The 23,533-nt window shown below is 41.3% G+C and overlaps 2 long non-coding RNA genes across 2 annotated transcripts; both read right to left on the reverse strand.

Annotated features, from left to right (window-relative positions):
- Window positions 1–1,282: 1,282 nt before the first annotated feature.
- LOC119265273 lies at window positions 1,283–8,781 on the reverse strand. The gene is made up of 9 exons (XR_005131549.1): window positions 8,744–8,781; window positions 4,442–4,537; window positions 4,139–4,281; window positions 3,953–4,036; window positions 3,706–3,849; window positions 2,972–3,165; window positions 2,709–2,868; window positions 2,393–2,521; window positions 1,283–2,006 (listed from the first exon to the last, which is right to left on the reverse strand). It is a non-coding gene; the product is annotated as an uncharacterized LOC119265273 (long non-coding RNA).
- Window positions 8,782–14,631: 5,850 nt separating this feature from the next.
- On the reverse strand, window positions 14,632–22,053 carry LOC119265274. The gene is made up of 9 exons (XR_005131550.1): window positions 22,016–22,053; window positions 17,778–17,873; window positions 17,472–17,614; window positions 17,302–17,385; window positions 17,055–17,198; window positions 16,321–16,514; window positions 16,058–16,217; window positions 15,742–15,870; window positions 14,632–15,355 (listed from the first exon to the last, which is right to left on the reverse strand). It is a non-coding gene; the product is annotated as an uncharacterized LOC119265274 (long non-coding RNA).
- Between the last annotated feature and the right edge of the window lie 1,480 nt (window positions 22,054–23,533).

Genomic DNA, 23,533 nt, shown 5'->3' on the forward strand with positions numbered 1-23,533 from the left:
CGAGTCCGAGTCGGACTCCCGGCCTCGGCAGCACCAGCTCCAGAGGCAGCTCATCTCGTCACATGTCTGAACAGAATGATGTGAAACCAGCCGTGCACCCCTATTTATAACCTCTGGTCCTTTATGACGTCACACATACACATTATGACGTCACGTCCTGATGACATCCGAACTCCAAACAACATTCTGCTGAGTCATGCTGAACAGTGAGGGAGGAGCTACAGTCCAGCGTAGTTACTGCTTTCCCGAATGAACGCTGCTAATTAGGCTAGGCTAGCGGAACGGAGCCGGGGCGGAGGAGCAGCGCTGACAGCTCAGTTACACCGGCGAGTTTGGCGACTATTAAACAGCGTTTTAGATGCACTGCTGTAAGGTAACATCACGTATTCCCCACGCGTCGGTTTCCCCTACACTCATTCATTCGTTCATTTTCCCGTCTGTGTAATAAAAACACTTGTCACCCATTCATATGAGGCCGTGGTCATATGTCCGTTTCCCCATTAAATCGGTTGGCAAGACCATCTAAGCTGTGTTTGGACATCAGATCTGTGTGATTAGTGCTTTATCTCGCGATTGCGTCATTCATATAATCAGTTCGTGTCTGTTTTTATACAATTCCATTGAATAAAACTTCACAGGTGACGTTTCTGTCTCGTTTCTTTAAAATTATTGGCCCGAACGTGACCAAAGTGCGTATTGGTTGCTAGGCAGATTCTGCAGCGTCCAACCACTCATGAAATCGTGCATGAATTCGGGCATTTCCGCCCTAAGTACTGACAGGCGAAAAGAGCCGAACTCTGTTCGGAGCGCAGCGCTGTTACAGCAGCGGTGGGGTGGGGTGGGGTGGGGGGTAAATCTCAATCTTTAAACCTACTGTTTGCTTTCTCACAGAGAAGTACCCTAAAAAACATTGGGTTGAAATTGACCCAAATTGGGTTATTTTCACAACCCAGCGCTGGGTCAATATTGGACAAACACGGCATTGGGTAGAATTGACCCAGTACATTGGGTTATTAATGTGACCCAGCATTTTTGGGTCAAGCATTTAACCTAAATGCTATGTAATTTTAACTAGAATGCTGGGTTAAATGAACCAAAAGTTTGGGTTGTACTGTGATTACTTTTAAATGTATAATTTAGACATTATTTTAACACATACTTTACATATTATATATTCTTACACTTAAAAAAAAAAATACCACTTTTAAGCACCAACAATAATTTATATATATATATAAAAAGCACATTTCTCAATGACAACAATAATAACAATAACAGCAGCAACAACAATTACAAGCAACCTTATTCAATAACAAATTTTCTTTTGCTTGAGAAATTAATAAAATAAAAAGAGGTAACACACATGGCGTCATTCTGGGAGCTGTCACTGATCTGTGGCAAAAATAAATGCCCGCAAGAGTCTTATGGAGGGAGATTCATGACCTGGTAGCTCATAAACAACAGTCTGAAGAACACTGTCGGGGGTAGTTTATATCAAATACAAAGAACGCCTTAAAACACACATCATTGGGACACCCCCAACAGAAAAATAAAAACCTCAGCATAGTGAGAAACAGTTAAAAATGCTGTTAAATTGAGGTAGACTGCTAATAAAATGTGACTTTTTTCAACTGGATCTTAAGACTGGCGCTGTTCCAACAATATGGAGGTGTAAGCAAACCAGCAAATTTTACGACAATAACTGTACCTCTATATTTGAGTTTAGCTGGTTGCTAGGCTGTTGTCATGATACTGTTTACACTCAGGATGAGCTGCTTTTGTGGGTGTGGTTTGACTAAAAGTCTCAGGACTAAGTGATAAGGTGGTCTATTTCTACATTACAGCTCTTTCAAATTATCATCAGAATCTGAAGAACCAGCGCTGGAAAATCCTCAGTCCCAGTCAGTCATAATGCTGTTGTACTGCGGCGCTGTTCACTGTTGTCCACCAGTGACGTCACACGGTACCGCTCAGGAATTTCCGTAGCGAGCTCAGGTTTTTTCCGTCTGTTTAATTAAAAGAGTCAATTTTAAAGAAAAATTAAGCAGCGAATTTCATTTTAAGTCATGTTCATATATTTTCAGTATCCAAAACAATATGAAATCACCAGGGCTGTCCAAATGTGGTGCTTAGCCTTTAATAGCGCCGCACTCTCTTTACAGGCTCACATCTAGATGAAAGTCAGAGGTGAAAATGGAGCACAAATAATAAACTAAAAGTATCAGACGTTGGGCAGGATACAGCCAATAACCTGATCTACCAAAATATGTCTGGAACCACTTAAGACTGAGACATCCCAACTGTGATCAGAGACAACTAACTACTTAGTTTAGAGGTAGGTGTGTAATTACAACAGAGCAGAATATTACCAGATTTATATCTCTCAACTTACAGGCTGTAGATCAATGAATGACTTTCTTGTCTCTTCACAGCTCAGACGGAAGGTCTTCCGGCAGAATCCTATAGACAGAAGCTGGTAGGACTACTGGCAATAATCTCACAGCCCTGTCACCTTGCGCATCTGGAAACAAGAATCTCTTATTAGGAATAAGAATCTTTTGTGGTTACATGTTCTAACCTGCCAGCTGTAAAACTACTTCTTTCCATTTTTTCTCTCACGTGATAGTAAAATGTATTCTCTGATTTACATGTTCACTAAAATGTTGTGTACTAATTTTTTTAAACATAGTATCCACTGTGAAGACTACCTGCACACACAGAATCCAGTCTTGAAAGAATTCCAGAAGCTTGCTTCTCCTGGCTAGCAAACCATAAATTTCTGTCTCTGAAAACGGGCATCCACTTTTCTGCCAGTTATCCAAGTTTCCCAGCACAGGCTGGGTGTAGAATGGCAAAGTCCTGAGCAATCTGCAGACATAATTTTCATTTAATTACTTTTCCAAGTAAATTACAGATAACATTCAGTAATTCTGACTTACTATCAAGTGCATTCTGACTTTGCATATCCTACCATTCCTGGAGTTTCCAAAAGACGTGGATGCTCTTTTTTGACCTCCTCCACTGTCTTTGACCCATGCTCCCTTATCCACTTAGCTCTGTGGATGGCTGTCTGCTTCATGTATTCTTCTACTTGGTTAAGGGGTCGGATGTTATTTCTTAACCACTCCGTCATCGCCACTGCCCTCTCATCAGATATTTCAGTCTCTGTATTATGCAGAGAAAGACAACGCCTTCACTGTTTGAAGTAGACACCACAAATTATCTTGCGTTATTTCCTGACTGGAAGCAGGAAATCCTTCAAAGTCATGTGTTATACAATGTGATAAAATAATGACATTCTACACATTCACCTGAAACTAAATTTGTAGGTTTACACAAATCAGCTATATTAGCTAGTATTAATCTTTACAGCAATTAATGGCTCAGATCCTTACGCTCGCCCATGTTTCCTGCTTCCAACAAGAACTGACTATTCTTTTCCTGTCTTGACCTCTCTCCCCTTGACAGGTGGTTCTGAAGTTATGGCTAATCAGTGTACTTTAATGAAAACTTAACAGCAGAACCAAACATGTGAACTGTAGCATAAATGGCAAGTCACAAACTGTTTGATTTTCCAAAACGCACCAGCCATTCTACAGTGATCATGCCGTAATGACAATACTGTCTAATAGAGGATCACATTAAAATCAGCAAGACAAGTTACCCAAAACCTTTCTTGGTATGATAACCTGTTTGTGCATGTACCTGGCAATACCAATTAGTTACAGGGTTCTCCACAGGGCTAGGTCTGCACTTTCCACTACGGAGCCTCTTCCGTACATTTCTTAAACGCTCTTCAACGAAGCCAGTTGCTGGTCTGTGAGTTCGACCTGGACTATACCACGCCTCCTTTAAAAAAAAAAATTCAAATATTCTTTGACATGTCAGACCTAAAATAACCACATAATACACACACAAAGTCCGGTGTGCTTTGATTTTTACTGGCACTTACATTGCCGTTCCCATGCTGATCCCTTAGATACGGAAATTCCGTCACTAAAGATGAGGCCAGGTTTTCCTTGTTTCCAATGCTGGACTGTAAACAGATATCAGATGTATTTACACACATACACACACACACACACACACACACACACACACACACGTCACACAACATCAGTCAAAACAGTACACTCACGTCTCTCCGAACCGCTCCATGAGATGTGACACTAGGATTCTAACCATAGACCTCCTCTGCTTGAGCGAGATGCACCGTTTGGTGTCAAGACTGCACATTATCTCTCTACTCTCCGGTGTTTTCTCGAGGGCCTCCCTAATTTTCTGGGAAGATAGAAGGGGGAAAAAAAAAAAAGATAGGGAGCACAAATATCCCATTCAACTTTTCAGTCTTTTGTGAATACCTTATGGGGATGGCACAAGGCCAAAGTTAAAAAAAAAAAAAAAACCTAAAGACAACAACAACAACAACACCACCACATACAAACGTTCCCCCTTGTCCTGAAGACATGGCTTTATGCTGCTGGTCCAGTGATGGTCCTGCTGATGGGCCATTTTCAACCAGCTCAAGTTGCATTTCCTTTAGAGACAACCAAATAAAATTAGTCTCATGTGTTAAAGAGCAAAACTGGTGAAAGGCAATACATGCTCAATGAAGATAACTGAAATCTCTGAAAAAAAATATTTGATTATTTGTCCAATATTAAATTGACATGTTTGGTGACTGAATATAACATCTTTAGATCTGCATTATGAAGTAGGTTTAGGCAATAGGTCGGTGTATTCAGATATCAGCAGTGACTAACAACTGACACAATGAAGATGCTGCAGAGGTGGTGTGTGTGTGTGTGTGTGTGTGTGTGTGTGTGTGTGTGTGTGTGTGTGTGTGTATGTATGTATGTATGTATGTATGTATGTATGTATGTATATATATATATATATATATATATATATATATATATATATATATATATATATATATATATATATATATATATATATATATATATATATACACACACACACACATATATATATATACATATATATACACACACACACACACACACATACACTTTTGAAATCAAAACTTTTGCTAATTATTTTTCAGACCGACATCACTCAGGCCTACTACAAAGTTAATGTGCTATCAAACAAGAAAGAATATAACCAGTGACTCCCTAACTTAGGGTTAAACCACCATAAAAAAGGACAAAAGTAAAGACAGGTTGGGTGTCAAAACTGGGGCTACGGTTTCATTATGAAATACAGATAACAGTCAGAAACTATGTTCAGAAGCATATTAGAGATTACTTAACAACTTGACATGGTTTGACGCAACTGATTTAGGCATGTAGTTTGAACAATACTAACTGCTGAGGTATCAATTTAAGACTTGTAAGCTCTGCTTCCATAAAAGCTATCAAAACTAAAAGTGTAGCCGACTAAATTCAAAATTTTCCTTTAAAACTGCTCCTTCAAAAATGTCAACTTACCTAAACCTGCTAGGAGGCTTATGGGTTAGTTTATAAAAGCAGAGTAGGTTATAAGACCTGTAAGATTTTTAATGGAAACCATTTACAATTTCATGTAGTTTGGGAACAGTTATTACATAAAAAGATTTTCCAAATACATGTCCATTCTTCATTAGGACCTCACATTTCAGCTTGCTACCTTTTTACTAACGTGAAGACCGTAATGTAGCACAGGATGAGCATATCATATATATTATAAAAATTGGTCTGAACTTCAGAACAGTGCCACCACATACTGCTATACTGTATCAAAATAAATAAATAAAAATAAACGTTTAAGGACAACTTGTGTTATTGTGCACAATGTATAACAAGAGTACAGATGGGGCAATGTATGTCTTCAAAGGAAAAATGCAAAGGGTAATGGTACATGGTCAAAAACTGAAATGCCTAAAAAACAGTTTTTTAAAAAATTACAGTGAAGGAAAAAGTCTCGAATGGTCTGTAACGCAGAGAAACATAGCGATTATCATCGCCCTCTTTATAGGACCTTGCAAAATGGAGAGGGTGGTGATCATCAAGACAGTTCACATCAACCACATCAAGCTCAGATCCAGGAGACACACTGTAAGAAAAATAGTGTCTTTCCAATCCTACTGTATCATACTTCCTCACAATCAGTTTGACAGAGGACTCCACGGATACAATGCGCTCTACCATAGCAAACTGAGGCTCACCATCACAAGCGTGAGAGACTAGAAGAGACATTCCAGGCCTATATTCAGTGCCCCTCCATCTCACCCAAGATGGAACATACACTTCAGTGAAAAGCGGCATTTCAAACTTGTGCTTGATGCTGTCATATCCATCAACACAGCCCAACAGATCTGTGCATCCTGGACCAACTTCTAAGTTGTGGCTGAGCAAATTACCCGAGAGGAGGTGGTAGCACAGCAGCATCTGATGCCTGTAAGCCACTGTTTTGCAGATGTTGCGAAAGTTACAAGTAACATGACTGAGTCTTTTGAAAAAGCCATGCTTGGTCTCAAATCGCATAGCCCACAACAGAACCACAGGGCCTAACTTCCTGATTGCACCAGGATAATGGACCATAAAGTGATGTTTTGGTTTTAGGTGCCTACCAGGGTAAAGCTCCAGAAGACTGTGGTGCTCCTGGATGAGGTAACCTAAGAGAATTGATGCTTCTGGTTAATGATGGAGAAAAAACGAACTCCATGCAACTCAGTAAAAGAAGAAGCAACTCCCAGTATTGGTTGCCCTCTGGGATAAGGTCACCGATGACAAGAGGAAGTAATCTTAACAGACACCAGGTCTGTGATGCAGTCTACCTGAGAGCTCCATCTGGGTTTTTGAGCTCATGTGATTTAATAGGGGACGGCTTGTTATGACTGTCAATGTACCCATAATCAAAACTTGTAAGTCTGTAGTTGATCTGATCTAGGGTTATAAGCTTTTGCTCAATGAGGGAACTGAGAACAAGCTTGACTTGATATCCTCTAATTCCTTCCAGAATGTCATGCATGATATCTCTATATCATGATATCTCTAGGGACTCTTCTCCCTGCACGCTGCTGTCTTCACCTTCAACCTGCTGTTGCTGGAGCACTGCTTTCACAGAGGACGCGGAGGCTAAGCAGTGAACATGTCTGTGACCTTAGCACATTTTGCAGCACCTACAGAGTCTCTTCGCATGTAACTTCTCCGCACCCCCTTTCTGCCGCTTCAGTTTCGCCATGTTGCCCCTCGTTTTACACACACACACACACACACACAACACTGAAACTAGCCGGAGTTACAGCGGACCACGCAGAGAAAGGGTGGGGCCGCTTTCGTCCTATATCCTGATTGGTTGAGTCTACTGTCTATATTGAAAAGAAAAAAAAAAAAAGAGGAAGAAAAAAAAAATCCAACAGCTTTGGCCCTGAGGACTGTCGGCCACCGGGCAAAAGCCCGGTACGCCAGATTACCTGTCCAGCCCTGCCTCTGCCTCTTCAAAAGCACAGTTTCAACTCATTTGCAGTGACGGACAAAAACAGGCTGACAACAATGAAACGTATTAAAGTAAGATGAAAATGTGCAGCCCTTGATGTTTTTAAAATCATTAGCCAGCCAGGGAATTCCATCACGCCTTCTAACCCAACACCATAAATGGGCGATGATGAAGAATAGCTGGCTATCAATAAGGACATCAAAATGGCTATGATAAAAGCAAGCTAACCAATCATTAAGCTTCAGCTAATATAACTTACACTTACTTCATTCCTTATTTCATTCACTGAAACCACAGAGAGGCACTGAAAGTAAAAGAAGAGTAATAGCGGAAAAATAAAGGACATGTTCGGTATGTGAAACCCGTTTCTTTTAATGAAACTACCTCTTCCCCCTCCCAATCTGAACTGATTTAACCTTGGACTCAACATCTGCACCTTACCTACACTGCACTGCTGCTGTTAGAACAACACTGTTTACATCTATTACTGCACAGAGTAATATTGTTTATTGTTTACATCTGTCACTTGATGCACTTTATGAACAGCTGCTCCACTTAGTTGTACATACGCACATGTAACTTTAATTTTAGTTCAAGTTTGCACACCCTGTACACTTTTTTGCTTTTACCTTTTACAACTGTTTTTTAGTTATTCTTATATTTTCTTTTTTTATTCTCTTAAGAGTACTGCCTGCTCTGCTATGCTCCTGACAATAAAACTCTTTAATCTTGAACAATGTAGCTAGTAGTAATGTAGCAATGTACCCTAACCCTAACCCTAACCTAGCTATGTGTAAGCTAACTAATAGCCGCCGCCTCACAACGTCTGTGTCCCTTATAAAACGGTAAATTGTCAAAAAAAAGCACACTAGTATTTTCTGTGGTATGTAAAGACTGTGTTTGAAGAAAATGTGGTTTAGAAATAGTTCGATGCTCGTGGGTACTCCACTGTTTTATTCCGTTAGCCTCCTAGCTAACGGTAGGTTAGCTAGCTAAAACGTCGGTCACCACTCGTTCGCAGGACAGTTGTTGCGTGGAACTGTTATTTTACCTCAGGCAAACCGCCTAACGTCTAATTTTCCCTCACAAATTGAGGTTAAATAAAAAATATATTATAAGTATTGCGTAAAGCTTACGTCAGTTAGCATATTAGCTAACTAGCATAGCTAACATGCTAATGCTCGTAATACGTTTTTTTTTTTACCTCAATTCGTGAGAGAAAATTAATTAAGATATCTGGTAACTAGCTTATAATCAATATTTTGGGGCAAATTTAAGATTAATCAGTTTAGCAACTTACTTTCTTTCGGCTGTGGTCCGGCTGCCGGTGCCTCTTCCAGTGGGAGGGAAGCGGCGTAGGCGGGAAACAGGCGGGAAACGGGCGTCCGGGGAGTTCCGTTACGTGTACGTTCCCTTTAGACGTCCGCACTGCAGACCCAACAAACGGAAAAATAACCCATATTTTTTGGGTTGTTTAAATAACCCAGCATTTTTTAGCCAGCAGAATTTTCCAGACAATTCAGGCCTCTTATTTCACCACTCTTTTTAAAAGTAATCTCAGAAATGTCCGAAAATACATCCATACCCTATCATATGAATACTCCTCACACTTATCTTAATACCACATAAAAAAATCCACGATTGCTCCAGCTACCGTCCCATTTCACTGATCAATTCAGACATACAAATCATAAGTAAAGCTTTATCAATCAGATTGGAATCGGTCACAGATCAAACCAGGTTCATCAAAGGGAGACAGTCCTCAGAGAACACAAGCAGGTTATTCAATGTAATTCATATGTATAACAGCGAAAAATCTCCATATATATATATATATATATATATTCAAAACTCCAACTAATTCAATATCAAAGCCCAGAATATACATTACAGCCTCTAAACTAATTCAGGCACAGTGATAAATGCCAACATCGTCCAGCTTTAACAGATAGTAGTTATCACGCCTTCTGGAATGGTCCCCCGATCCAGCAGTTTTGGTCAGAGGTCATGGACAGGCCTGGTCATCCCTTTATGTCCCATTGTAGCGCTACTTAATGACCTTTCCTCACTTTCACCACCCAATCACCTCAAATCCTTTATATTTCATTCCACTTTCCATTACTAAAAAAGCTATACTGCTGAACTGGAAGGACAGAACCCAAATTTCAATAAAGCTTTGGCTGAACCTCCGAACGGATCACTGTAACCTGGAGAGACTTACAGCAAATTTAAAAAATAACACATAATCTTTCAAGGAAACCTGGTCACAATTTTTACAATATATTGATAGCTGCCTTCCGCCCGATGACCGCTGGGATAGCTCCATTGTTAAGTTTCTGCATTTGTCTGTCCTGTATGTCCAGTTTGTCCATTGTTAAGTGTTATTGTTATCATTCTTCTTATGCTTATTACTATTATTGTTATTTCATCCTCTCTTTACTTTTTTGTCTTTTGTTTTTTTGTTTTGCTCAAATCTAGGGGTGGGTGAGGGTGGTGGGGGGGGGGGTGTTTGGGTGGTTGTGGTGCCACATCACCTTATATCTGTATGATCATTAATAAATGAAGAGCTGTGACTTTGTTATTAACGTGAAAAAGAAATAATAATATGTCCCTTGGAAAAGGGGGATGGTGGTGTGGTGGTGTTTTGCTCAAATCTAGGGGTGGGTGAGGGTGGTGGGGGGGGGTGTTTGGGTGGTTGTGGTGCCACACCACCTTATATCTGTATGATCATTAATAAATGAAGAGCTGTGACTTTGTTATTAACGTGAAAAAGAAATAATAATAATATGTCCCTTGGAAAAGGGGGACGGTGGTGTGGCCAAGGAATGTTGGCCTGGGAATTAAAAAAAGAAAAAAGAAAGAAAATAGCACCCTACAAATAAGCACTTCTGGAAAACAGTTACTTAAGTCATAATGACTAGTTGAAACAGCTGGATTATCTAGAAATGACCATTTTCCAGAGATATGATGGCAATGATGTCAGTGGAGGATATGGCTGAATGGCTCCATCCCAATCTACCAAACTTACTCTTTAAGCCAATTCTAATTGAACACTTCTAATACTGTCCCACTAATAAGCAACAATAATAAAAGTAACATTTTTTTATTTTGTCCAAACATTGAAGCCTTTTTGTGTATATTTTTAAGAACTTTTTTTAAAATGTGGTTGAATTGCAAAGTTCACAGTACTTATTTAGATACATCTGGGATACTCTGTGTTAACTAACCTTATTTCCAAAAAAGTTGGGTCGCTGTGCAAAAATGCAAAAAAAAAAAAATGCAATCATGTGCACATCATTTAAATTCTGTATTTCAATGAAAGTACTACCCATCAGATGTTGAAATTAAGAAAATTTCTTTTTTTAAATTTTCTTTAATTAAGAAAAAGTCTTCTTTTTTTTTCTTTTTCACATTTTATTGATTTTTTTTTTGTTGATGTTTGTGTCTGTGTGTGTCAGTGATATGTATGTGTGTGTGTGTGTTTCAGTGTCAGAGGGGTGTCTGAATGTGTCTATGGTGTGTGTGTTTTAGTGGTGTGTGTTTGTGTGTCAGAGGGGTGTCTGAGTGTGTCTATGGTGTGTGTGTTTTAGTGGTGTGTGTTTGTGTGTCAGAGGGGTGTCTGAGTGTGTCTATGGTGTGTGTGTTTTAGTGGTGTGTGTTTGTGTGTCAGAGGGGTGTCTGAGTGTGTCTATGGTGTGTGTATTTTAGTGGTGTGTGTTTGTGTGTCAGAGGGGTGTGTGTGCATGTGTTTGTGTGTCAGAGGGGTGTCTGAGTGTGTCTATGGTGTGTGTGTTTTAGTGGTGTGTGTTTGTGTGTCAGAGGGGTGTCTGAGTGTGTCTATGGTGTGTGTGTTTTAGTGGTGTGTGTTTGTGTGTCAGAGGGGTGTGTGTGCATGTGTTTGTGTGTCAGAGGGGTGTCTGAATGTGTCTATGGTGTGTGCTTGTGTGACATTTTTTCTTACGCTTCTATGGCTCTCTCAGCTTCAACTCCCACCACCACTGGAGACTTTGTGCTAATGTTTCCTTTGTCGGTGTCCCTGGTTTGAGGTGTTCATTAGCACCGTTCCGGAAAAATCCAGTTGTCCAGTATGTGAGGTTGAAGGGTACTTCGTTACAAGCCTCACGCAAGAATTCTGGCGGCCAGCTGTGATCAACAGTACGGCTCTTCTTGTTGTCACGCCACCACTGGAGACCTTCTTCTGCTGTTTTCTCTGGGTAGGCTGTCTTCCAGAATGTCCGTGTGCGTGGGACGTGAACAGGTACACCATCACGCTTTGAATTGACCACTCTGGGACAGACAGCCTCCCTGCGTTCAGGACCGGGACGGACAGCCTCCCTGCGTCCAGGACCGGGGCGGACAGCCTCACCGCGTCCAGGGCCGGGGCGGACAGCCTCACCGCGTCCAGGGCCGGGGCGGACAGCCTCACCGCGTCCAGGACCGGGGCGGACAGCCTCACCGCGTCCAGCACCGGGACGCACAGCCTCACCGCGTCCAGGACCGGGGCGGACAGCCTCACCGCGTCCAGCACCGGGACGGACAGCCTCACCGCGTCCAGGACCGGGGCGGACAGCCTCACCGCGTCCAGGACCGGGGCGGACAGCCTCACCGTGTCCAGGACCGGGGCGGACAGCCTCACCGCGTCCAGGACCGGGACGGACAACCTCCCTGCATTCAGGACCGCCTTTCTTCTGGTTGTTGGTCTTTCCAGAAGAGCTTCTCTGTCCATCTGCTTTGTTGTTTGGAGGATTCTCTTTGTTGTAGTTGATCTTCCGCCCTTTTCCCCTTGTTCCTCTCCTGGTTTTTCTCTTTTTGGCCTCCTCAGGAGGGTCACTTGTCTTTACGTCCAGAGGCTGTACATCACCGTATGAAGCGTCTTTGAGGTCGAGATGTTCACTGGCAGACATCTTCAGAGGCTGGAGACTCGCCGACAGGGCTTCATCTTGCATGATCTCTAGGAGCTCTCTGTTGGCATCAGCTACAGCATTATTGGAGCTCACTAGATGATCCAGATGTGTCTCCAGAGTGTCCTCCACAGTCTTATCCATGCTGGGGTCCATAACTTCATTTTCGAGAGGCTGGAGACTTGCCGACAGGGCATCATCAAACAGGACGTCCAGGAGCTCACTGATGACTGTGTCATCGTTGGAGCTCACTAGATCCTCCAGCTGTTTCTCCTCAGTCCCCTCTAGAATGTTATTCATGGCTGTGTTGGTGGCTTCAGCAGCCGCTTCATTAGCCACCGTAGTCTGCACAGTCTCAGCTTTCAGCAGCTGCTCCATGCGCATCCCGACCTCATCCAGCAGCGTGTTCAGGAAATGCTGGATTGCTGCATCTTCCTCTTTAGTGAGGCTACCTTGTGTTGGAGGTGCCGTGGCCTCCACAGTCTTATCCATGCTGGTTTCCATGACTTCATTTTCGAGAGGCTGGAGACTTGCCGACAGGGCATCATCAAACAGGACGTCCAGTAGCTCTCTGATGACTGTGTCATTGTTGGAGCTCACTAGATCATCCAGCTGTTTCTCCTCAGTCCCCTCTAGAATGTCGTTCATGGCTGTGTTGGTGGCTTCAGCAGCCGCTTCATTAGCCACCGTAGTCTGCACAGTCTCAGCTTTCAGCAGCAGCTCCATACGCATCCCGACCTGATCCAGCAGCGTGTTCAGGAAATGCTGGATTGGTGCATCTTCCTCTTTAGTGAGGCTACCTTGTGGTGGAGGTGCCGTGGCTTCCAGCGTCTCAGCCGAAAAGCTTTCAAGGCTGGACGTGGGACCTACTGGCAGGCCCAGTGCGTGGGCCTCTTCCTCCACCACCTGTTCTTCCCCTTCATTGACTTCCCTCCATGTCCTCCCTCTCCCCCTCCTCCTCTTTCCTTTCTTCCTCTTCTCACCCTGCTGTTCCTCGTTCACCTTGCTGACCGAGTCCGAGTCCGAGTCGGACTCCCGGCCTCGGCAGCACCAGCTCCAGAGGCAGCTCATCTCGTCACATGTCTGAACAGAATGATGTGAAACCAGCCGTGCACCCCTATTTATAACCTCTGGTCCTTTATGACGTCACACATACACATTATGACGTCACGTCCTGATGACATCCGAACTCCAAACAACATTCTGCTGAGTCATGCTGACCAGTGAGGGAGGAGCTACAGTCCAGCGTAGTTACTGCTTTCCCGAATGAACGCTGCTAATTAGGCTAGGCTAGCGGAACGGAGCCGGGGCGGAGGAGCAGCGCTGACAGCTCAGTTACACCGGCGAGTTTGGCGACTATTAAACAGCGTTTTAGATGCACTGCTGTAAGGTAACATCACGTATTCCCCACGCGTCGGTTTCCCCTACACTCATTCATTCGTTCATTTTCCCGTCTGTGTAATAAAAACACTTGTCACCCATTCATATGAGGCCGTGGTCATATGTCCGTTTCCCCATTAAATCGGTTGGCAAGACCATCTAAGCTGTGTTTGGACATCAGATCTGTGTGATTAGTGCTTTATCTCGCGATTGCGTCATTCATATAATCAGTTCCTGTCTGTTTTTATACAATTCCATTGAATAAAACTTCACAGGTGACGTTTCTGTCTCGTTTCTTTAAAATTATTGGCCCGAACGTGACCATAGTGCGTATTGGTTGCTAGGCAGATTCTGCAGCGTCCAACCACTCATGAAATCGTGCATGACTTCGGGCATTTCCGCCCTAAGTACTGACAGGCGAAAAGAGCCGAACTCTGTTCGGAGCGCAGCGCTGTTACAGCAGCGGTGGGGGGTAAATCTCAATCTTTAAACCTACTGTTTGCTTTCTCACAGAGAAGTACCCTAAAAAACATTGGGTTGAAATTGACCCAAATTGGGTTATTTTCACAACCCAGCGCTGGGTCAATATTGGACAAACACGGCATTGGGTAGAATTGACCCAGTACATTGGGTTATTAATGTGACCCAGCATTTTTGGGTCAAGCATTTAACCTAAATGCTATGTAATTTTAACTAGAATGCTGGGTTAAATGAACCAAAAGTTTGGGTTGTACTGTGATTACTTTTAAATGTATAATTTAGACATTATTTTAACACATACTTTACATATTATATATTCTTACACTTAAAAGAAAAATACCACTTTTAAGCACCAACAATAATTTATATATATATATATATATAAAGCACATTTCTCAATGACAACAATAATAACAATAACAGCAGCAACAACAATTACAAGCAACCTTATTCAATAACAAATTTTCTTTTGCTTGAGAAATTAATAAAATAAAAAGAGGTAACACACATGGCGTCATTCTGGGAGCTGTCACTGATCTGTGGCAAAAATAAATGCCCGCAAGAGTCTTATGGAGGGAGATTCATGACCTGGTAGCTCATAAACAACAGTCTGAAGAACACTGTCGGGGGTAGTTTATATCAAATACAAAGAACGCCTTAAAACACACATCATTGGGACACCCCCAACAGAAAAATAAAAACCTCAGCATAGTGAGAAACAGTTAAAAATGCTGTTAAATTGAGGTAGACTGCTAATAAAATGTGACTTTTTTCAACTGGATCTTAAGACTGGCGCTGTTCCAACAATATGGAGGTGTAAGCAAACCAGCAAATTTTACGACAATAACTGTACCTCTATATTTGAGTTTAGCTGGTTGCTAGGCTGTTGTCATGATACTGTTTACACTCAGGATGAGCTGCTTTTGTGGGTGTGGTTTGACTAAAAGTCTCAGGACTAAGTGATAAGGTGGTCTATTTCTACATTACAGCTCTTTCAAATTATCATCAGAATCTGAAGAACCAGCGCTGGAAAATCCTCAGTCCCAGTCAGTCATAATGCTGTTGTACTGCGGCGCTGTTCACTGTTGTCCACCAGTGACGTCACCCGGTACCGCTCAGGAATTTCCGTAGCGAGCTCAGGTTTTTTCCGTCTGTTTAATTAAAAGAGTCAATTTTAAAGAAAAATTAAGCAGCGAATTTCATTTTAAGTCATGTTCATATATTTTCAGTATCCAAAACAATATGAAATCACCAGGGCTGTCCAAATGTGGTGCTTAGCCTTTAATAGCGCCGCACTCTCTTTACAGGCTCACATCTAGATGAAAGTCAGAGGTGAAAATGGAGCACAAATAATAAACTAAAAGTATCAGACGTTGGGCAGGATACAGCCAATAACCTGATCTACCAAAATATGTCTGGAACCACTTAAGACTGAGACATCCCAACTGTGATCAGAGACAACTAACTACTTAGTTTAGAGGTAGGTGTGTAATTACAACAGAGCAGAATATTACCAGATTTATATCTCTCAACTTACAGGCTGTAGATCAATGAATGACTTTCTTGTCTCTTCACAGCTCAGACGGAAGGTCTTCCGGCAGAATCCTATAGACAGAAGCTGGTAGGACTACTGGCAATAATCTCACAGCCCTGTCACCTTGCGCATCTGGAAACAAGAATCTCTTATTAGGAATAAGAATCTTTTGTGGTTACATGTTCTAACCTGCCAGCTGTAAAACTACTTCTTTCCATTTTTTCTCTCACGTGATAGTAAAATGTATTCTCTGATTTACATGTTCACTAAAATGTTGTGTACTAATTTTTTTAAACATAGTATCCACTGTGAAGACTACCTGCACACACAGAATCCAGTCTTGAAAGAATTCCAGAAGCTTGCTTCTCCTGGCTAGCAAACCATAAATTTCTGTCTCTGAAAACGGGCATCCACTTTTCTGCCAGTTATCCAAGTTTCCCAGCACAGGCTGGGTGTAGAATGGCAAAGTCCTGAGCAATCTGCAGACATAATTTTCATTTAATTACTTTTCCAAGTAAATTACAGATAACATTCAGTAATTCTGACTTACTATCAAGTGCATTCTGACTTTGCATATCCTACCATTCCTGGAGTTTCCAAAAGACGTGGATGCTCTTTTTTGACCTCCTCCACTGTCTTTGACCCATGCTCCCTTATCCACTTAGCTCTGTGGATGGCTGTCTGCTTCATGTATTCTTCTACTTGGTTAAGGGGTCGGATGTTATTTCTTAACCACTCCGTCATCGCCACTGCCCTCTCATCAGATATTTCAGTCTCTGTATTATGCAGAGAAAGACAACGCCTTCACTGTTTGAAGTAGACACCACAAATTATCTTGCGTTATTTCCTGACTGGAAGCAGGAAATCCTTCAAAGTCATGTGTTATACAATGTGATAAAATAATGACATTCTACACATTCACCTGAAACTAAATTTGTAGGTTTACACAAATCAGCTATATTAGCTAGTATTAATCTTTACAGCAATTAATGGCTCAGATCCTTACGCTCGCCCATGTTTCCTGCTTCCAACAAGAACTGACTATTCTTTTCCTGTCTTGACCTCTCTCCCCTTGACAGGTGGTTCTGAAGTTATGGCTAATCAGTGTACTTTAATGAAAACTTAACAGCAGAACCAAACATGTGAACTGTAGCATAAATGGCAAGTCACAAACTGTTTGATTTTCCAAAACGCACCAGCCATTCTACAGTGATCATGCCGTAATGACAATACTGTCTAATAGAGGATCACATTAAAATCAGCAAGACAAGTTACCCAAAACCTTTCTTGGTATGATAACCTGTTTGTGCATGTACCTGGCAATACCAATTAGTTACAGGGTTCTCCACAGGGCTAGGTCTGCACTTTCCACTACGGAGCCTCTTCCGTACATTTCTTAAACGCTCTTCAACGAAGCCAGTTGCTGGTCTGTGAGTTCGACCTGGACTATACCACGCCTCCTTTAAAAAAAAAAATTCAAATATTCTTTGACATGTCAGACCTAAAATAACCACATAATACACACACAAAGTCCGGTGTGCTTTGATTTTTACTGGCACTTACATTGCCGTTCCCATGCTGATCCCTTAGATACGGAAATTCCGTCACTAAAGATGAGGCCAGGTTTTCCTTGTTTCCAATGCTGGACTGTAAACAGATATCAGATGTATTTACACACATACACACACACACACACACACGTCACACAACATCAGTCAAAACAGTACACTCACGTCTCTCCGAACCGCTCCATGAGATGTGACACTAGGATTCTAACCATAGACCTCCTCTGCTTGAGCGAGATGCACCGTTTGGTGTCAAGACTGCACATTATCTCTCTACTCTCCGGTGTTTTCTCGAGGGCCTCCCTAATTTTCTGGGAAGATAGAAGGGGGAAAAAAAAAAAAAAAAGATAGGGAGCACAAATATCCCATTCAACTTTTCAGTCTTTTGTGAATACCTTATGGGGATGGCACAAGGCCAAAGTTAAAAAAAAAAAAAAACCTAAAGACAACAACAACAACAACACCACCACATACAAACGTTCCCCCTTGTCCTGAAGACATGGCTTTATGCTGCTGGTCCAGTGATGGTCCTGCTGATGGGCCATTTTCAACCAGCTCAAGTTGCATTTCCTTTAGAGACAACCAAATAAAATTAGTCTCATGTGTTAAAGAGCAAAACTGGTGAAAGGCAATACATGCTCAATGAAGATAACTGAAATCTCTGAAAAAAAATATTTGATTATTTGTCCAATATTAAATTGACATGTTTGGTGACTGAATATAACATCTTTAGATCTGCATTATGAAGTAGGTTTAGGCAATAGGTCGGTGTATTCAGATATCAGCAGTGACTAACAACTGACACAATGAAGATGCTGCAGAGGTGGTGTGTGTGTGTGTGTGTGTGTGTGTGTGTGTGTGTATGTATATATATATATATATATATATATATATATATATATATATATATATATATATATATATATATATATATATATATACACACACACACACATATATATATATACATATATATACACACACACACACACACACATACACTTTTGAAATCAAAACTTTTGCTAATTATTTTTCAGACCGACATCACTCAGGCCTACTACAAAGTTAATGTGCTATCAAACAAGAAAGAATATAACCAGTGACTCCCTAACTTAGGGTTAAACCACCATAAAAAAGGACAAAAGTAAAGACAGGTTGGGTGTCAAAACTGGGGCTACGGTTTCATTATGAAATACAGATAACAGTCAGAAACTATGTTCAGAAGCATATTAGAGATTACTTAACAACTTGACATGGTTTGACGCAACTGATTTAGGCATGTAGTTTGAACAATACTAACTGCTGAGGTATCAATTTAAGACTTGTAAGCTCTGCTTCCATAAAAGCTATCAAAACTAAAAGTGTAGCCGACTAAATTCAAAATTTTCCTTTAAAACTGCTCCTTCAAAAATGTCAACTTACCTAAACCTGCTAGGAGGCTTATGGGTTAGTTTATAAAAGCAGAGTAGGTTATAAGACCTGTAAGATTTTTAATGGAAACCATTTACAATTTCATGTAGTTTGGGAACAGTTATTACATAAAAAGATTTTCCAAATACATGTCCATTCTTCATTAGGACCTCACATTTCAGCTTGCTACCTTTTTACTAACGTGAAGACCGTAATGTAGCACAGGATGAGCATATCATATATATTATAAAAATTGGTCTGAACTTCAGAACAGTGCCACCACATACTGCTATACTGTATCAAAATAAATAAATAAAAATAAACGTTTAAGGACAACTTGTGTTATTGTGCACAATGTATAACAAGAGTACAGATGGGGCAATGTATGTCTTCAAAGGAAAAATGCAAAGGGTAATGGTACATGGTCAAAAACTGAAATGCCTAAAAAACAGTTTTTTAAAAAATTACAGTGAAGGAAAAAGTCTCGAATGGTCTGTAACGCAGAGAAACATAGCGATTATCATCGCCCTCTTTATAGGACCTTGCAAAATGGAGAGGGTGGTGATCATCAAGACAGTTCACATCAACCACATCAAGCTCAGATCCAGGAGACACACTGTAAGAAAAATAGTGTCTTTCCAATCCTACTGTATCATACTTCCTCACAATCAGTTTGACAGAGGACTCCACGGATACAATGCGCTCTACCATAGCAAACTGAGGCTCACCATCACAAGCGTGAGAGACTAGAAGAGACATTCCAGGCCTATATTCAGTGCCCCTCCATCTCACCCAAGATGGAACATACACTTCAGTGAAAAGCGGCATTTCAAACTTGTGCTTGATGCTGTCATATCCATCAACACAGCCCAACAGATCTGTGCATCCTGGACCAACTTCTAAGTTGTGGCTGAGCAAATTACCCGAGAGGAGGTGGTAGCACAGCAGCATCTGATGCCTGTAAGCCACTGTTTTGCAGATGTTGCGAAAGTTACAAGTAACATGACTGAGTCTTTTGAAAAAGCCATGCTTGGTCTCAAATCGCATAGCCCACAACAGAACCACAGGGCCTAACTTCCTGATTGCACCAGGATAATGGACCATAAAGTGATGTTTTGGTTTTAGGTGCCTACCAGGGTAAAGCTCCAGAAGACTGTGGTGCTCCTGGATGAGGTAACCTAAGAGAATTGATGCTTCTGGTTAATGATGGAGAAAAAACGAACTCCATGCAACTCAGTAAAAGAAGAAGCAACTCCCAGTATTGGTTGCCCTCTGGGATAAGGTCACCGATGACAAGAGGAAGTAATCTTAACAGACACCAGGTCTGTGATGCAGTCTACCTGAGAGCTCCATCTGGGTTTTTGAGCTCATGTGATTTAATAGGGGACGGCTTGTTATGACTGTCAATGTACCCATAATCAAAACTTGTAAGTCTGTAGTTGATCTGATCTAGGGTTATAAGCTTTTGCTCAATGAGGGAACTGAGAACAAGCTTGACTTGATATCCTCTAATTCCTTCCAGAATGTCATGCATGATATCTCTATATCATGATATCTCTAGGGACTCTTCTCCCTGCACGCTGCTGTCTTCACCTTCAACCTGCTGTTGCTGGAGCACTGCTTTCACAGAGGACGCGGAGGCTAAGCAGTGAACATGTCTGTGACCTTAGCACATTTTGCAGCACCTACAGAGTCTCTTCGCATGTAACTTCTCCGCACCCCCTTTCTGCCGCTTCAGTTTCGCCATGTTGCCCCTCGTTTTACACACACACACACACACACACAACACTGAAACTAGCCGGAGTTACAGCGGACCACGCAGAGAAAGGGTGGGGCCGCTTTCGTCCTATATCCTGATTGGTTGAGTCTACTGTCTATATTGAAAAGAAAAAAAAAAAAAGAGGAAGAAAAAAAAAATCCAACAGCTTTGGCCCTGAGGACTGTCGGCCACCGGGCAAAAGCCCGGTACGCCAGATTACCTGTCCAGCCCTGCCTCTGCCTCTTCAAAAGCACAGTTTCAACTCATTTGCAGTGACGGACAAAAACAGGCTGACAACAATGAAACGTATTAAAGTAAGATGAAAATGTGCAGCCCTTGATGTTTTTAAAATCATTAGCCAGCCAGGGAATTCCATCACGCCTTCTAACCCAACACCATAAATGGGCGATGATGAAGAATAGCTGGCTATCAATAAGGACATCAAAATGGCTATGATAAAAGCAAGCTAACCAATCATTAAGCTTCAGCTAATATAACTTACACTTACTTCATTCCTTATTTCATTCACTGAAACCACAGAGAGGCACTGAAAGTAAAAGAAGAGTAATAGCGGAAAAATAAAGGACATGTTCGGTATGTGAAACCCGTTTCTTTTAATGAAACTACCTCTTCCCCCTCCCAATCTGAACTGATTTAACCTTGGACTCAACATCTGCACCTTACCTACACTGCACTGCTGCTGTTAGAACAACACTGTTTACATCTATTACTGCACAGAGTAATATTGTTTATTGTTTACATCTGTCACTTGATGCACTTTATGAACAGCTGCTCCACTTAGTTGTACATACGCACATGTAACTTTAATTTTAGTTCAAGTTTGCACACCCTGTACACTTTTTTGCTTTTACCTTTTACAACTGTTTTTTAGTTATTCTTATATTTTCTTTTTTTATTCTCTTAAGAGTACTGCCTGCTCTGCTATGCTCCTGACAATAAAACTCTTTAATCTTGAACAATGTAGCTAGTAGTAATGTAGCAATGTACCCTAACCCTAACCCTAACCTAGCTATGTGTAAGCTAACTAATAGCCGCCGCCTCACAACGTCTGTGTCCCTTATAAAACGGTAAATTGTCAAAAAAAAGCACACTAGTATTTTCTGTGGTATGTAAAGACTGTGTTTGAAGAAAATGTGGTTTAGAAATAGTTCGATGCTCGTGGGTACTCCACTGTTTTATTCCGTTAGCCTCCTAGCTAACGGTAGGTTAGCTAGCTAAAACGTCGGTCACCACTCGTTCGCAGGACAGTTGTTGCGTGGAACTGTTATTTTACCTCAGGCAAACCGCCTAACGTCTAATTTTCCCTCACAAATTGAGGTTAAATAAAAAATATATTATAAGTATTGCGTAAAGCTTACGTCAGTTAGCATATTAGCTAACTAGCATAGCTAACATGCTAATGCTCGTAATACGTTTTTTTTTTTACCTCAATTCGTGAGAGAAAATTAATTAAGATATCTGGTAACTAGCTTATAATCAATATTTTGGGGCAAATTTAAGATTAATCAGTTTAGCAACTTACTTTCTTTCGGCTGTGGTCCGGCTGCCGGTGCCTCTTCCAGTGGGAGGGAAGCGGCGTAGGCGGGAAACAGGCGGGAAACGGGCGTCCGGGGAGTTCCGTTACGTGTACGTTCCCTTTAGACGTCCGCACTGCAGACCCAACAAACGGAAAAATAACCCATATTTTTTGGGTTGTTTAAATAACCCAGCATTTTTTAGCCAGCAGAATTTTCCAGACAATTCAGGCCTCTTATTTCACCACTCTTTTTAAAAGTAATCTCAGAAATGTCCGAAAATACATCCATACCCTATCATATGAATACTCCTCACACTTATCTTAATACCACATAAAAAAATCCACGATTGCTCCAGCTACCGTCCCATTTCACTGATCAATTCAGACATACAAATCATAAGTAAAGCTTTATCAATCAGATTGGAATCGGTCACAGATCAAACCAGGTTCATCAAAGGGAGACAGTCCTCAGAGAACACAAGCAGGTTATTCAATGTAATTCATATGTATAACAGCGAAAAATCTCCATATATATATATATATATATATATATTCAAAACTCCAACTAATTCAATATCAAAGCCCAGAATATACATTACAGCCTCTAAACTAATTCAGGCACAGTGATAAATGCCAACATCGTCCAGCTTTAACAGATAGTAGTTATCACGCCTTCTGGAATGGTCCCCCGATCCAGCAGTTTTGGTCAGAGGTCATGGACAGGCCTGGTCATCCCTTTATGTCCCATTGTAGCGCTACTTAATGACCTTTCCTCACTTTCACCACCCAATCACCTCAAATCCTTTATATTTCATTCCACTTTCCATTACTAAAAAAGCTATACTGCTGAACTGGAAGGACAGAACCCAAATTTCAATAAAGCTTTGGCTGAACCTCCGAACGGATCACTGTAACCTGGAGAGACTTACAGCAAATTTAAAAAATAACACATAATCTTTCAAGGAAACCTGGTCACAATTTTTACAATATATTGATAGCTGCCTTCCGCCCGATGACCGCTGGGATAGCTCCATTGTTAAGTTTCTGCATTTGTCTGTCCTGTATGTCCAGTTTGTCCATTGTTAAGTGTTATTGTTATCATTCTTCTTATGCTTATTACTATTATTGTTATTTCATCCTCTCTTTACTTTTTTGTCTTTTGTTTTTTTGTTTTGCTCAAATCTAGGGGTGGGTGAGGGTGGTGGGGGGGGGGGGTGTTTGGGTGGTTGTGGTGCCACATCACCTTATATCTGTATGATCATTAATAAATGAAGAGCTGTGACTTTGTTATTAACGTGAAAAAGAAATAATAATATGTCCCTTGGAAAAGGGGGATGGTGGTGTGGTGGTGTTTTGCTCAAATCTAGGGGTGGGTGAGGGTGGTGGGGGGGGGTGTTTGGGTGGTTGTGGTGCCACACCACCTTATATCTGTATGATCATTAATAAATGAAGAGCTGTGACTTTGTTATTAACGTGAAAAAGAAATAATAATAATATGTCCCTTGGAAAAGGGGGACGGTGGTG

Source organism: Pygocentrus nattereri, chromosome 15 (assembly GCF_015220715.1).
Source record: "Pygocentrus nattereri isolate fPygNat1 chromosome 15, fPygNat1.pri, whole genome shotgun sequence".
Classification (NCBI taxonomy): Eukaryota; Metazoa; Chordata; class Actinopteri; order Characiformes; family Serrasalmidae; genus Pygocentrus; species Pygocentrus nattereri.